The sequence below is a fragment of the Micropterus salmoides genome, unplaced genomic scaffold (assembly GCF_014851395.1).
Source record: "Micropterus salmoides isolate LMB-PRFRI ecotype aquatic unplaced genomic scaffold, ASM1485139v1 Ms_hic_scaffold_7, whole genome shotgun sequence".
Classification (NCBI taxonomy): Eukaryota; Metazoa; Chordata; class Actinopteri; order Centrarchiformes; family Centrarchidae; genus Micropterus; species Micropterus salmoides.
In genome coordinates, this window is record NW_024044459.1 from 37100985 (window position 1) to 37117444 (window position 16460).

A 16460-nucleotide genomic window follows, 5' to 3' on the forward strand; every position below is an offset into this window, starting at 1 on the left:
AGGACTTGGTGGATAAATTGCTTGAAACTGTTAGGACTTGGTGGATAAATCGTTAAGACTTGGTAGATGAATCGTTAGGAACTGTTAGGACTTGGTGGATAAATCGTTAGGAACTTTTAGGGCTTGGTAGATGAATCGTTAGGAACTGTTAGGACTTGGTAGATGAATCGTTAGGAACTGTTAGGGCTTGGTAGATGAATCGTTAGGAACTGTTAGGACTTGGTTCTCATAGGCTCTTCTCAAATTGATCTGAGAGATTCACAGTTACATAAAAACACCCACATACTAAGAGCAGAAATCAGGCTAGCATCTTTCTTCTGATGCTCACATATAGAAATGTCTGTGAAACATAGATTACTGTCAGAGTAATTTATAGATGTGTGTAAACAACATCACTCGTTTTCGGCAGGATTCGAACCTACGTGGGGAAACCCCAATGGATTTCAAGTCCATCGCCTTAACCACTCGGCCACGACAACACATCTTTCATTATAGCTGTGTGGAATACAGAATACGTGATGTCAATCTGAAGCTAACAAGTTGTCAGACAGTGTAGTAATAGTGCAGTAAAACGTGCATATCATAAGGAACTGTTAGGACTTGGTGGGTATATCGCTTGAAACTGTTAGGACTTGGTGGGTAAATTGCTTGAAACTTTTAGGACTTGGTGGATGAATCGTTAGGAACTGTTAGGAATTGGTGGATAAATCGTTAGGAACTTTTAGGACTTGGTAGATGAATCGTTAGGAACTGTTAGGACTTGGTGGATAAATCGTTAGGAACTTTTAGGGCTTGGTGGATGAATCGTTAGGAACTTTTAGGGCTTGGTGGATGAATCGTTCTCATAAGCTCTTCTCAAATTGATCTGAGAGATTCACAGTTACATAAAAACACTCACATACTAAGAGCTGATATCAGCCTAGCATCTTTCTTCTGTGTTTTTATGCTCACATGTAGAAATGTGTATGAAACACAATTACTGTGAGAGTTATTGCTGGAGGTGTGTAAACATATGCTCGTTGTCGGCAGGATTCGAACCTGCGCGGGGACACCCCAATGGATTTCTAGTCCATCGCCTTAACCACTCGGCCACGACAACACGTGTTTCCTCAATGTGTGTCTTTGTTTGAAAAATAATTAGGAACTGTTAGGACTTGGTGGATAAATCGTTAGGAACTGTTAGGACTTGGTAGATGAATCGTTAGGAACTGTTAGGACTTGGTGGATAAATCGTTAGGAACTGTTAGGACTTGGTGGATAAATCATTAGGAACTTTTAGGGCTTGGTAGATGAATCATTAGGAACTGTTAGGACTTGGTAGATGAATCGTTAGGAACTGTTAGGGCTTGGTAGATAAATCGTTAGGAACTGTTAGGACTTGGTGGATAAATCGTTAGGAACTTTTAGGACTTGGTTGATGAATCGTTAGGAACTGTTAGATGAATCGTTAGGAACTGTTAGGACTTGGTGGATAAATCGTTAGGAACTTTTAGGGCTTGGTAGATGAATCGTTAGGAACTGTTAGGACTTGGTAGATGAATCGTTAGGAACTGTTAGGGCTTGGTAGATGAATCGTTAGGAACTGTTAGGACTTGGTTCTCATAGGCTCTTCTCAAATTGATCTGAGAGATTCACAGTTACATAAAAACACCCACATACTAAGAGCAGAAATCAGGCTAGCATCTTTCTTCTGTGTTTTTATGCTCACATATAGAAATGTCTGTGAAACATAGATTACTGTCAGAGTAATTTATAGATGTGTGTAAACAACATTACGCGTTGTCGGCAGGATTCGAACCTACGTGGGGAAACCCCAATGGATTTCAAGTCCATCGCCTTAACCACTCGGCCACGACAACACATCTTTCATTATAGCTGTGTGGAATACAGAATACGTGATGTCAATCTGAAGCTAACAAGTTGTCAGACAGTGTAGTAATAGTGCAGTAAAACGTGCATATCATAAGGAACTGTTAGGACTTGGTGGGTATATCGCTTGAAACTGTTAGGACTTGGTGGGTAAATTGCTTGAAACTTTTAGGACTTGGTGGATAAATCGTTAGGAACTGTTAGGAATTGGTGGATAAATCGTTAGGAACTGTTAGGACTTGGTAGATGAATCGTTAGGAACTGTTAGGACTTGGTGGATAAATCGTTAGGAACTGTTAGGACTTGGTGGATAAATCGTTAGGAACTGTTAGGACTTGGTGGATAAATCGTTAGGAACTTTTAGGACTTGTTTGAAAAATAATTAGGAACTGTTAGGACTTGGTAGATAAATCGTTAGGAACTGTTAGGACTTGGTGGATAAATCGTTAGGAACTTTTAGGACCTGTTTGAAAAATAATTAGGAACTGTTAGGACTTGGTAGATAAATCGTTAGGAACTGTTAGGACTTGGTGGATAAATCGTTAGGAACTTTTAGGACTTGGTAGATGAATCGTTAGGAACTGTTAGGACTTGGTGGATAAATCGTTAGGAACTGTTAGGACTTGGTAGATGAATCGTTAGGAACTGTTAGGACTTGGTGGATAAATCGTTAGGAACTGTTAGGACTTGGTGGATAAATCGTTAGGAACTGTTAGGACTTGGTGGATAAATCGTTAGGAACTTTTAGGACTTGTTTGAAAAATAATTAGGAACTGTTAGGACTTGGTAGATAAATCGTTAGGAACTGTTAGGACTTGGTGGATAAATCGTTAGGAACTTTTAGGACCTGTTTGAAAAATAATTAGGAACTGTTAGGACTTGGTAGATAAATCGTTAGGAACTGTTAGGACTTGGTGGACGAATCGTTAGGAACTGTTAGATGAATCGTTAGGAACTGTTAGGACTTGGTGGATAATTTGTTAGGAACTGTTAGGAATTGGTGGATAAATCGTTAGGAACTGTTAGGACTTGGTAGATGAATCGTTAGGAACTGTTAGGACTTGGTAGATGAATCGTTAGGAACTGTTAGGACTTGGTGGATAAATCGTTAGGAACTGTTAGGACTTGGTGGATAAATCATTAGGAACTTTTAGGGCTTGGTAGATGAATCGTTAGGAACTGTTAGGACTTGGTGGATGAATCGTTAGGAACTGTTAGGACTTGGTGGACGAATCGTTAGGAACTGTTAGATGAATCGTTAGGAACTGTTAGGACTTGGTGGATAAATCGTTAGGAACTGTTAGGGCTTGGTAGATGAATCGTTAGGAACTGTTAGGACTTGGTAGATGAATCGTTAGGAACTGTTAGGACTTGGTGGATAAATCGTTAGGAACTGTTAGGACTTGGTAGATGAATCGTTAGGAACTGTTAGGACTTGGTGGATAAATCGTTAGGAACTGTTAGGACTTGGTGGATAAATCGTTAGGAACTTTTAGGACTTGGTTGATGAATCGTTAGGAACTGTTAGGACTTGGTGGATAAATCGTTAGGAACTGTTAGGACTTGGTGGATAAATCGTTAGGAACTTTTAGGACCTGTTTGAAAAATAATTAGGAACTGTTAGGACATAAGCTCTTCTCAAATTGATCTGAGAGATTCACAGTTACATAAAAACACTCACATACTAAGAGCTGATATCAGCCTAGCATCTTTCTTCTGTGTTTTTATGCTCACATGTAGAAATGTGTATGAAACACAATTACTGTGAGAGTTATTGCTGGAGGTGTGTAAACATATGCTCGTTGTCGGCAGGATTCGAACCTGCGCGGGGACACCCCAATGGATTTCTAGTCCATCGCCTTAACCACTCGGCCACGACAACACGTATTTCCTCATTGTGTGTCTTTGTTTGAAAAATAATTAGGAACTGTTAGGACTTGGTGGATAAATTGCTTGAAACTGTTAGGACTTGGTGGATAAATTGCTTGAAACTGTTAGGACTTGGTGGATAAATCGTTAAGACTTGGTAGATGAATCGTTAGGAACTGTTAGGACTTGGTGGATAAATCGTTAGGAACTTTTAGGGCTTGGTAGATGAATCGTTAGGAACTGTTAGGACTTGGTAGATGAATCGTTAGGAACTGTTAGGGCTTGGTAGATGAATCGTTAGGAACTGTTAGGACTTGGTTCTCATAGGCTCTTCTCAAATTGATCTGAGAGATTCACAGTTACATAAAAACACCCACATACTAAGAGCAGAAATCAGGCTAGCATCTTTCTTCTGATGCTCACATATAGAAATGTCTGTGAAACATAGATTACTGTCAGAGTAATTTATAGATGTGTGTAAACAACATTACTCGTTGTCGGCAGGATTCGAACCTACGTGGGGAAACCCCAATGGATTTCAAGTCCATCGCCTTAACCACTCGGCCACGACAACACATCTTTCATTATAGCTGTGTGGAATACAGAATACGTGATGTCAATCTGAAGCTAACAAGTTGTCAGACAGTGTAGTAATAGTGCAGTAAAACGTGCATATCATAAGGAACTGTTAGGACTTGGTGGGTATATCGCTTGAAACTGTTAGGACTTGGTGGGTAAATTGCTTGAAACTTTTAGGACTTGGTGGATAAATCGTTAGGAACTTTTAGGACTTGGTGGATAAATCGTTAGGAACTTTTAGGACTTGGTAGATGAATCGTTAGGAACTGTTAGGACTTGGTGGATAAATCGTTAGGAACTGTTAGGACTTGGTGGATAAATCGTTAGGAACTTTTAGGACTTGTTTGAAAAATAATTAGGAACTGTTAGGACTTGGTAGATAAATCGTTAGGAACTGTTAGGACTTGGTGGATAAATCGTTAGGAACTTTAGGACCTGTTTGAAAAATAATTAGGAACTGTTAAGACTTGGTAGATAAATCGTTAGGAACTGTTAGGAATTGGTGGATAAATCGTTAGGAACTTTTAGGACTTGGTAGATGAATCGTTAGGAACTGTTAGGACTTGGTGGATAAATCGTTAGGAACTGTTAGGACTTGGTAGATGAATCGTTAGGAACTGTTAGGACTTGGTGGATAAATCGTTAGGAACTGTTAGGACTTGGTGGATAAATCATTAGGAACTTTTAGGGCTTGGTAGATGAATCATTAGGAACTGTTAGGACTTGGTGGATAAATCGTTAGGAACTTTTAGGACTTGGTTGATGAATCGTTAGGAACTGTTAGATGAATCGTTAGGAACTGTTAGGACTTGGTTCTCATAAGCTCTTCTCAAATTGATCTGAGAAATTCACATTTACATAAAAACACTCACATACTAAGAGCTGATATCAGCCTAGCATCTTTCTTCTGTGTTTTTATGCTCACATGTAGAAATGTGTATGAAACACAATTACTGTGAGAGTTATTGCTGGAGGTGTGTAAACATATGCTCGTTGTCGGCAGGATTCGAACCTGCGCGGGGACACCCCAATGGATTTCTAGTCCATCGCCTTAACCACTCGGCCACGACAACACGTATTTCCTCATTGTGTGTCTTTGTTTGAAAAATAATTAGGAACTGTTAGGACTTGGTGGATAAATTGCTTGAAACTGTTAGGACTTGGTGGATAAATTGCTTGAAACTGTTAGGACTTGGTGGATAAATCGTTAAGACTTGGTAGATGAATCGTTAGGAACTGTTAGGACTTGGTGGATAAATCGTTAGGAACTTTTAGGGCTTGGTAGATGAATCGTTAGGAACTGTTAGGACTTGGTAGATGAATCGTTAGGAACTGTTAGGGCTTGGTAGATGAATCGTTAGGAACTGTTAGGACTTGGTTCTCATAGGCTCTTCTCAAATTGATCTGAGAGATTCACAGTTACATAAAAACACCCACATACTAAGAGCAGAAATCAGGCTAGCATCTTTCTTCTGATGCTCACATATAGAAATGTCTGTGAAACATAGATTACTGTCAGAGTAATTTATAGATGTGTGTAAACAACATTACGCGTTGTCGGCAGGATTCGAACCTACGTGGGGAAACCCCAATGGATTTCAAGTCCATCGCCTTAACCACTCGGCCACGACAACACATCTTTCATTATAGCTGTGTGGAATACAGAATACGTGATGTCAATCTGAAGCTAACAAGTTGTCAGACAGTGTAGTAATAGTGCAGTAAAACGTGCATATCATAAGGAACTGTTAGGACTTGGTGGGTATATCGCTTGAAACTGTTAGGACTTGGTGGGTAAATTGCTTGAAACTTTTAGGACTTGGTGGATGAATCGTTAGGAACTGTTAGGACTTGGTGGATAAATCGTTAGGAACTGTTAGGACTTGGTAGATGAATCGTTAGGAACTGTTAGGACTTGGTGGATAAATCGTTAGGAACTTTTAGGACTTGGTTGATGAATCGTTAGGAACTGTTAGATGAATCGTTAGGAACTGTTAGGACTTGGTGGATAATTTGTTAGGAACTGTTAGGAATTGGTGGATAAATCGTTAGGAACTGTTAGGACTTGGTAGATGAATCGTTAGGAACTGTTAGGACTTGGTGGATAAATCGTTAGGAACTGTTAGGACTTGGTGGATAAATCGTTAGGAACTTTTAGGACTTGTTTGAAAAATAATTAGGAACTGTTAGGACTTGGTAGATAAATCGTTAGGAACTGTTAGGACTTGGTGGATAAATCGTTAGGAACTTTTAGGACCTGTTTGAAAAATAATTAGGAACTGTTAGGACTTGGTAGATAAATCGTTAGGAACTGTTAGGACTTGGTGGACGAATCGTTAGGAACTGTTAGATGAATCGTTAGGAACTGTTAGGACTTGGTGGATAATTTGTTAGGAACTGTTAGGAATTGGTGGATAAATCGTTAGGAACTGTTAGGACTTGGTAGATGAATCGTTAGGAACTGTTAGGACTTGGTAGATGAATCGTTAGGAACTGTTAGGACTTGGTGGATAAATCGTTAGGAACTGTTAGGACTTGGTGGATAAATCATTAGGAACTTTTAGGGCTTGGTAGATGAATCGTTAGGAACTGTTAGGACTTGGTGGATGAATCGTTAGGAACTGTTAGGACTTGGTGGACGAATCGTTAGGAACTGTTAGATGAATCGTTAGGAACTGTTAGGACTTGGTGGATAAATCGTTAGGAACTTTTAGGGCTTGGTAGATGAATCGTTAGGAACTGTTAGGACTTGGTAGATGAATCGTTAGGAACTGTTAGGACTTGGTGGATAAATCGTTAGGAACTTTTAGGGCTTGGTGGATGAATCGTTAGGAACTTTTAGGGCTTGGTGGATGAATCGTTCTCATAAGCTCTTCTCAAATTGATCTGAGAGATTCACAGTTACATAAAAACACTCACATACTAAGAGCTGATATCAGCCTAACATCTTTCTTCTGTGTTTTTATGCTCACTGGTAGAAATGTGTATGAAACACAATTACTGTGAGAGTTATTGCTGGAGGTGTGTAGACATATGCTCGTTGTCGGCAGGATTCGAACCTACGCGGGGACACCCCGATGGATTTCTAGTCCATCGCCTTAACCACTCGGCCACGACAACACGTATTTCCTCATTGTGTCTTTGTTTGAAAAATAATTAGGAACTGTTAGGACTTGGTGGATAAATCGTTAGGAACTGTTAGGACTTGGTAGATGAATCGTTAGGAACTGTTAGGACTTGGTGGATAAATCGTTAGGAACTGTTAGGACTTGGTGGATAAATCGTTAGGAACTTTTAGGACTTGTTTGAAAAATAATTAGGAACTGTTAGGACTTGGTAGATAAATTGTTAGGAACTGTTAGGACTTGGTGGATAAATCGTTAGGAACTTTTAGGACCTGTTTGAAAAATAATTAGGAACTGTTAGGACTTGGTAGATAAATCGTTAGGAACTGTTAGGACTTGGTGGATAAATCGTTAGGAACTTTTAGGACTTGGTTGATGAATCGTTAGGAACTGTTAGGACTTGGTGGACGAATCGTTAGGAACTGTTAGATGAATCGTTAGGAACTGTTAGGACTTGGTGGATAATTTGTTAGGAACTGTTAGGAATTGGTGGATAAATCGTTAGGAACTGTTAGGACTTGGTAGAAACTGTTATGATTTGGTGGATAAATCGTTAAGACTTGGTAGATGAATCGTTAGGAACTGTTAGGACTTGGTGGACGAATCGTTAGGAACTGTTAGATGAATCGTTAGGAACTGTTAGGACTTGGTGGATAAATCGTTAGGAACTGTTAGGACTTGGTGTTTTTATGCTCACATGTAGAAATGTGTATGAAACACAATTACTGTGAGAGTTATTGCTGGAGGTGTGTAAACATATGCTCGTTGTCGGCAGGATTCGAACCTGCGCGGGGACACCCCAATGGATTTCTAGTCCATCGCCTTAACCACTCGGCCACGACAACACGTATTTCCTCATTGTGTGTCTTTGTTTGAAAAATAATTAGGAACTGTTAGGACTTGGTGGATAAATCGTTAGGAACTGTTAGGACTTGGTAGATGAATCGTTAGGAACTGTTAGGACTTGGTGTTTTTATGCTCACATATAGAAATGTCTGTGAAACATAGATTACTGTCAGAGTAATTTATAGATGTGTGTAAACAACATTACGCGTTGTCGGCAGGATTCGAATCTACGTGGGGAAACCCCAATGGATTTCAAGTCCATCGCCTTAACCACTCGCCACGACACACATCTTTCATTATAGCTGTGTGGAATACAGAATACGTGATGTCAATCTGAAGCTAACAAGTTGTCAGACAGTGAAACGTGCATATCATAAGGAACTGTTAGGACTTGGTGGATATATCGCTTGAAACTGTTAGGACTTGGTGGGTAAATTGCTTGAAACTTTTAGGACTTGGTGGATGAATCGTTAGGAACTGTTAGGAATTGGTGGATAAATCGTTAGGAACTGTTAGGACTTGGTAGATGAATCGTTAGGAACTGTTAGGACTTGGTAGATGAATCGTTAGGAACTGTTAGGACTTGGTGGATAAATCGTTAGGAACTGTTAGGACTTGGTGGATAAATCGTTAGGAACTTTTAGGGCTTGGTAGATAAATCGTTAGGACTTGGTGGATGAATCGTTAGGAACTGTTAGGACTTGGTGGACGAATCGTTAGGAACTGTTAGATGAATCGTTAGGAACTGTTAGGACTTGGTGGATAAATCGTTAGGAACTGTTAGGGCTTGGTAGATGAATCGTTAGGAACTGTTAGGACTTGGTTGATGAATCGTTAGGAACTGTTAGGACTTGGTGGATAAATCGTTAGGAACTTTTAGGGCTTGGTAGATGAATCGTTAGGAACTGTTAGGACTTGGTAGATGAATCGTTAGGAACTGTTAGGACTTGGTGGATAAATCGTTAGGAACTGTTAGGACTTGGTGGATAAATCGTTAGGAACTTTTAGGACTTGTTTGAAAAATAATTAGGAACTGTTAGGACTTGGTGGATAAATCGTTAGGAACTGTTAGGACTTGGTGGATAAATCGTTAGGAACTTTTAGGACTTGTTTGAAAAATAATTAGGAACTGTTAGGACTTGGTAGATAAATCGTTAGGAACTGTTAGGACTTGGTGGATAAATCGTTAGGAACTTTTAGGACCTGTTTGAAAAATAATTAGGAACTGTTAGGACTTGGTAGATAAATCGTTAGGAACTGTTAGGACTTGGTGGACGAATCGTTAGGAACTGTTAGATGAATCGTTAGGAACTGTTAGGACTTGGTGGATAATTTGTTAGGAACTGTTAGGAATTGGTGGATAAATCGTTAGGAACTGTTAGGACTTGGTAGATGAATCGTTAGGAACTGTTAGGACTTGGTGGGTAAATTGCTTGAAACTTTTAGGACTTGGTGGATAAATCGTTAGGAACTTTTAGGACTTGGTAGATGAATCGTTAGGAACTGTTAGGGCTTGGTAGATGAATCGTTAGGAACTGTTAGGACTTGGTGGATGAATCGTTAGGAACTGTTAGGACTTGGTGGACGAATCGTTAGGAACTGTTAGATGAATCGTTAGGAACTGTTAGGACTTGGTGGATAAATCGTTAGGAACTTTTAGGGCTTGGTAGATGAATCGTTAGGAACTGTTAGGACTTGGTAGATGAATCGTTAGGAACTGTTAGGACTTGGTGGATAAATCGTTAGGAACTTTTAGGGCTTGGTGGATGAATCGTTAGGAACTGTTAGGACTTGGTTCTCATAAGCTCTTCTCAAATTGATCTGAGAGATTCACAGTTACATAAAAACACTCACATACTAAGAGCTGATATCAGCCTAGCATCTTTCTTCTGTGTTTTTATGCTCACATGTAGAAATGTGTATGAAACACAATTACTGTGAGAGTTATTGCTGGAGGTGTGTAAACATATGCTCGTTGTCGGCAGGATTCGAACCTGCGCGGGGACACCCCAATGGATTTCTAGTCCATCATTGTGTGTCTTTGTTTGAAAAATAATTAGGAACTGTTAGGACTTGGTGGATAAATCGTTAGGAACTGTTAGGACTTGGTAGATGAATCGTTAGGAACTGTTAGGACTTGGTGGATAAATCGTTAGGAACTGTTAGGACTTGGTGGATAAATCGTTAGGAACTGTTAGGACTTGGTAGATGAATCGTTAAGAACTGTTAGGACTTGGTGGATAAATCGTTAGGAACTTTTAGGACTTGGTTGATGAATCGTTAGGAACTGTTAGATGAATCGTTAGGAACTGTTAGGACTTGGTGGATAAATCGTTAGGAACTTTTAGGGCTTGGTAGATGAATCGTTAGGAACTGTTAGGGCTTGGTAGATGAATCGTTAGGAACTGTTAGGACTTGGTTCTCATAGGCTCTTCTCAAATTGATCTGAGAGATTCACAGTTACATAAAAACACCCACATACTAAGAGCAGAAATCAGGCTAGCATCTTTCTTCTGTGTTTTTATGCTCACATATAGAAATGTCTGTGAAACATAGATTACTGTCAGAGTAATTTATAGATGTGTGTAAACAACATTACGCGTTGTCGGCAGGATTCGAACCTACGTGAGGAAAGCCCAATGGATTTCAAGTCCATCGCCTTATCAACTCAGCCACGACAACACATCTTTCATTATAGCTGTGTGGAATACAGAATACGTGATGTCAATCTGAAGCTAACAAGTTGTCAGACAGTGTAGTAATAGTGCAGTAAAACGTGCATATCATAAGGAACTGTTAGGACTTGGTGGGTATATCGCTTGAAACTGTTAGGACTTGGTGGGTAAATTGCTTGAAACTTTTAGGACTTGGTGGATGAATCGTTAGGAACTGTTAGGAATTGGTGGATAAATCGTTAGGAACTTTTAGGGCTTGGTAGATGAATCGTTAGGAACTGTTAGGACTTGGTAGATGAATCGTTAGGAACTGTTAGGACTTGGTGGGTAAATTGCTTGAAACTTTTAGGACTTGGTGGATAAATCGTTAGGAACTTTTAGGACTTGGTAGATGAATCGTTAGGAACTGTTAGGGCTTGGTAGATGAATCGTTAGGAACTGTTAGGACTTGGTGGATGAATCGTTAGGAACTGTTAGGACTTGGTGGACGAATCGTTAGGAACTGTTAGATGAATCGTTAGGAACTGTTAGGACTTGGTGGATAAATCGTTAGGAACTTTTAGGGCTTGGTAGATGAATCGTTAGGAACTGTTAGGACTTGGTAGATGAATCGTTAGGAACTGTTAGGACTTGGTGGATAAATCGTTAGGAACTTTTAGGGCTTGGTGGATGAATCGTTAGGAACTGTTAGGACTTGGTTCTCATAAGCTCTTCTCAAATTGATCTGAGAGATTCACAGTTACATAAAAACACTCACATACTAAGAGCTGATATCAGCCTAGCATCTTTCTTCTGTGTTTTTATGCTCACATGTAGAAATGTGTATGAAACACAATTACTGTGAGAGTTATTGCTGGAGGTGTGTAAACATATGCTCGTTGTCGGCAGGATTCGAACCTGCGCGGGGACACCCCAATGGATTTCTAGTCCATCATTGTGTGTCTTTGTTTGAAAAATAATTAGGAACTGTTAGGACTTGGTGGATAAATCGTTAGGAACTGTTAGGACTTGGTAGATGAATCGTTAGGAACTGTTAGGACTTGGTGGATAAATCGTTAGGAACTGTTAGGACTTGGTGGATAAATCGTTAGGAACTGTTAGGACTTGGTAGATGAATCGTTAGGAACTGTTAGGACTTGGTGGATAAATCGTTAGGAACTTTTAGGACTTGGTTGATGAATCGTTAGGAACTGTTAGATGAATCGTTAGGAACTGTTAGGACTTGGTGGATAAATCGTTAGGAACTTTTAGGGCTTGGTAGATGAATCGTTAGGAACTGTTAGGACTTGGTAGATGAATCGTTAGGAACTGTTAGGGCTTGGTAGATGAATCGTTAGGAACTTTTAGGAGTTGGTTCTCATAGGCTCTTCTCAAATTGATCTGAGAGATTCACAGTTACATAAAAACACCCACATACTAAGAGCAGAAATCAGGCTAGCATCTTTCTTCTGTGTTTTTATGCTCACATATAGAAATGTCTGTGAAACATAGATTACTGTCAGAGTAATTTATAGATGTGTGTAAACAACATTACGCGTTGTCGGCAGGATTCGAACCTACGTGAGGAAAGCCCAATGGATTTCAAGTCCATCGCCTTATCAACTCGGCCACGACAACACATCTTTCATTATAGCTGTGTGGAATACAGAATACGTGATGTCAATCTGAAGCTAACAAGTTGTCAGACAGTGTAGTAATAGTGCAGTAAAACGTGCATATCATAAGGAACTGTTAGGACTTGGTGGGTATATCGCTTGAAACTGTTAGGACTTGGTGGGTAAATTGCTTGAAACTTTTAGGACTTGGTGGATGAATCGTTAGGAACTGTTAGGACTTGGTGGATAAATCGTTAGGAACTTTTAGGACTTGTTTGAAAAATAATTAGGAACTGTTAGGACTTGGTAGATAAATCGTTAGGAACTGTTAGGACTTGGTGGACGAATCGTTAGGAACTGTTAGATGAATCGTTAGGAACTGTTAGGACTTGGTGGATAAATCGTTAGGAACTGTTAGGACTTGGTGGATAAATCGTTAGGAACTGTTAGGACTTGGTGGATAAATCGTTAGGAACTGTTAGGGCTTGGTAGATGAATCGTTAGGAACTGTTAGGACTTGGTAGATAAATCGTTAGGAACTGTTAGGACTTGGTGGATAAATCGTTAGGAACTTTTAGGACTTGTTTGAAAAATAATTAGGAACTGTTAGGACTTGGTAGATAAATCGTTAGGAACTGTTAGGACTTGGTGGACGAATCGTTAGGAACTGTTAGATGAATCGTTAGGAACTATTAGGACTTGGTGGATAAATCGTTAGGAACTTTTAGGGCTTGGTAGATGAATCGTTAGGAACTGTTAGGACTTGGTGGATAAATCGTTAGGAACTTTTAGGGCTTGGTGGATGAATCGTTAGGAACTGTTAGGACTTGGTTCTCATAAGCTCTTCTCAAATTGATCTGAGAGATTCACAGTTACATAAAAACACTCACATACTAAGAGCTGATATCAGCCTAGCATCTTTCTTCTGTGTTTTTATGCTCACATGTAGAAATGTGTATGAAACACAATTACTGTGAGAGTTATTGCTGGAGGTGTGTAAACATATGCTCGTTGTCGGCAGGATTCGAACCTGCGCGGGGACACCCCAATGGATTTCTAGTCCATCGCCTTAACCACTCGGCCACGACAACACGTATTTCCTCATTGGGTGTCTTTGTTTGAAAAATAATTAGGAACTGTTAGGACTTGGTGGATAAATCGTTAGGAACTGTTAGGACTTGGTAGATGAATCGTTAGGAACTGTTAGGACTTGGTGGATAAATCGTTAGGAACTGTTAGGACTTGGTGGATAAATCGTTAGGAACTGTTAGGACTTGGTAGATGAATCGTTAAGAACTGTTAGGACTTGGTGGATAAATCGTTAGGAACTGTTAGGACTTGGTTGATGAATCGTTAGGAACTGTTAGATGAATCGTTAGGAACTGTTAGGACTTGGTGGATAAATCGTTAGGAACTTTTAGGGCTTGGTAGATGAATCGTTAGGAACTGTTAGGACTTGGTAGATGAATCGTTAGGAACTGTTAGGGCTTGGTAGATGAATCGTTAGGAACTGTTAGGACTTGGTTCTCATAGGCTCTTCTCAAATTGATCTGAGAGATTCACAGTTACATAAAAACACCCACATACTAAGAGCAGAAATTAGGCTAGCATCTTTCTTCTGTGTTTTTATGCTCACATATAGAAATGTCTGTGAAACATAGATTACTGTCAGAGTAATTTATAGATGTGTGTAAACAACATTACGCGTTGTCGGCAGGATTCGAACCTACGTGAGGAAAGCCCAATGGATTTCAAGTCCATCGCCTTATCAACTCAGCCACGACAACACATCTTTCATTATAGCTGTGTGGAATACAGAATACGTGATGTCAATCTGAAGCTAACAAGTTGTCAGACAGTGTAGTAATAGTGCAGTAAAACGTGCATATCATAAGGAACTGTTAGGACTTGGTGGGTATATCGCTTGAAACTGTTAGGACTTGGTGGGTAAATTGCTTGAAACTTTTAGGACTTGGTGGATGAATCGTTAGGAACTGTTAGGACTTGGTGGATAAATCGTTAGGAACTTTTAGGACTTGGTAGATGAATCATTAGGAACTGTTAGGACTTGGTGGATAAATCGTTAGGAACTGTTAGGACTTGGTAGATGAATCGTTAGGAACTGTTAGGACTTGGTGGATAAATCGTTAGGAACTTTTAGGACTTGGTAGATGAATCGTTAGGAACTGTTAGGGCTTGGTAGATGAATCGTTAGGAACTGTTAGGACTTGGTGGATGAATCGTTAGGAACTGTTAGGACTTGGTGGACGAATCGTTAGGAACTGTTAGATGAATCGTTAGGAACTGTTAGGACTTGGTGGATAAATCGTTAGGAACTTTTAGGGCTTGGTAGATGAATCGTTAGGAACTGTTAGGACTTGGTAGATGAATCGTTAGGAACTGTTAGGACTTGGTGGATAAATCGTTAGGAACTTTTAGGGCTTGGTGGATGAATCGTTAGGAACTGTTAGGACTTGGTTCTCATAAGCTCTTCTCAAATTGATCTGAGAGATTCACAGTTACATAAAAACACTCACATACTAAGAGCTGATATCAGCCTAGCATCTTTCTTCTGTGTTTTTATGCTCACATGTAGAAATGTGTATGAAACACAATTACTGTGAGAGTTATTGCTGGAGGTGTGTAAACATATGCTCGTTGTCGGCAGGATTCGAACCTGCGCGGGGACACCCCAATGGATTTCTAGTCCATCGCCTTAACCACTCGGCCACGACAACACGCATTTCCTCATTGTGTGTCTTTGTTTGAAAAATAATTAGGAACTGTTAGGACTTGGTGGATAAATCGTTAGGAACTGTTAGGACTTGGTAGATGAATCGTTAGGAACTGTTAGGACTTGGTGGATAAATCGTTAGGAACTGTTAGGACTTGGTGGATAAATCGTTAGGAACTGTTAGGACTTGGTAGATGAATCGTTAGGAACTGTTAGGACTTGGTGGATGAATCGTTAGGAACTTTTAGGACTTGGTTGATGAATCGTTAGGAACTGTTAGATGAATCGTTAGGAACTGTTAGGACTTGGTGGATAAATCGTTAGGAACTTTTAGGGCTTGGTAGATGAATCGTTAGGAACTGTTAGGACTTGGTGGATGAATCGTTAGGAACTGTTAGGGCTTGGTAGATGAATCGTTAGGAACTTTTAGGAGTTGGTTCTCATAGGCTCTTCTCAAATTGATCTGAGAGATTCACAGTTACATAAAAACACCCACATACTAAGAGCAGAAATCAGGCTAGCATCTTTCTTCTGTGTTTTTATGCTCACATATAGAAATGTCTGTGAAACATAGATTACTGTCAGAGTAATTTATAGATGTGTGTAAACAACATTACGCGTTGTCGGCAGGATTCGAACCTACGTGGGGAAACCCCAATGGATTTCAAGTCCATCGCCTTAACCACTCGGCCACGACAACACATCTTTCATTATAGCTGTGTGGAATACAGAACACGTGATGTCAATCTGAAGCTAACAAGTTGTCAGACAGTGTAGTAATAGTGCAGTAAAACGTGCATATCATAAGGAACTGTTAGGACTTGGTGGGTATATCGCTTGAAACTGTTAGGACTTGGTGGATGAATCGTTAGGAACTGTTAGGAATTGGTGGATAAATCGTTAGGAACTGTTAGGACTTGGTGGATAAATCGTTAGGAACTTTTAGGACTTGTTTGAAAAATAATTAGGAACTGTTAGGACTTGGTAGATAAATCGTTAGGAACTGTTAGGACTTGGTGGACGAATCGTTAGGAACTGTTAGATGAATCGTTAGGAACTGTTAGGACTTGGTGGATGAATCGTTAGGAACTGTTAGGACTTGGTGGATAAATCGTTAGGAACTGTTAGGACTTGGTGGATAAATCGTTAGGAACTGTTAGGGCTTGGT

At 39.8% G+C, this 16460-nt stretch overlaps 2 protein-coding genes and 15 non-coding genes across 17 annotated transcripts in view; 1 reads left to right on the plus strand and 16 right to left on the minus strand.

Annotated features, from left to right (window-relative positions):
• LOC119891504 (scavenger receptor cysteine-rich type 1 protein M160-like) overlaps positions 1 to 16460 on the minus strand; it is a 1270577-nt gene that overhangs the window by 350655 nt on the left and 903462 nt on the right. The gene's annotated exons all lie outside the window — the stretch shown is intronic.
• The window catches only part of LOC119891615 (chromaffin granule amine transporter), an 88241-nt gene that overhangs the window by 40098 nt on the left and 31683 nt on the right, over positions 1 to 16460 (plus strand). The window lies entirely within an intron of this gene.
• Positions 398 to 479, minus strand: trnas-uga. The gene has a single exon. It is a non-coding gene; the product is annotated as a tRNA-Ser (tRNA).
• On the minus strand, positions 1018 to 1099 carry trnas-aga. Its single transcript has one exon. It is a non-coding gene; the product is annotated as a tRNA-Ser (tRNA).
• trnas-uga lies at positions 1778 to 1859 on the minus strand. Its single transcript has one exon. It is a non-coding gene; the product is annotated as a tRNA-Ser (tRNA).
• trnas-aga lies at positions 3670 to 3751 on the minus strand. The gene has a single exon. It is a non-coding gene; the product is annotated as a tRNA-Ser (tRNA).
• On the minus strand, positions 4231 to 4312 carry trnas-uga. Its single transcript has one exon. It is a non-coding gene; the product is annotated as a tRNA-Ser (tRNA).
• trnas-aga lies at positions 5309 to 5390 on the minus strand. The gene has a single exon. It is a non-coding gene; the product is annotated as a tRNA-Ser (tRNA).
• trnas-uga lies at positions 5870 to 5951 on the minus strand. The gene has a single exon. It is a non-coding gene; the product is annotated as a tRNA-Ser (tRNA).
• Positions 7356 to 7437, minus strand: trnas-aga. Its single transcript has one exon. It is a non-coding gene; the product is annotated as a tRNA-Ser (tRNA).
• On the minus strand, positions 8206 to 8287 carry trnas-aga. Its single transcript has one exon. It is a non-coding gene; the product is annotated as a tRNA-Ser (tRNA).
• On the minus strand, positions 10889 to 10970 carry trnas-uga. The gene has a single exon. It is a non-coding gene; the product is annotated as a tRNA-Ser (tRNA).
• trnas-uga lies at positions 12499 to 12580 on the minus strand. Its single transcript has one exon. It is a non-coding gene; the product is annotated as a tRNA-Ser (tRNA).
• Positions 13568 to 13649, minus strand: trnas-aga. Its single transcript has one exon. It is a non-coding gene; the product is annotated as a tRNA-Ser (tRNA).
• trnas-uga lies at positions 14264 to 14345 on the minus strand. Its single transcript has one exon. It is a non-coding gene; the product is annotated as a tRNA-Ser (tRNA).
• trnas-aga lies at positions 15215 to 15296 on the minus strand. Its single transcript has one exon. It is a non-coding gene; the product is annotated as a tRNA-Ser (tRNA).
• Positions 15911 to 15992, minus strand: trnas-uga. The gene has a single exon. It is a non-coding gene; the product is annotated as a tRNA-Ser (tRNA).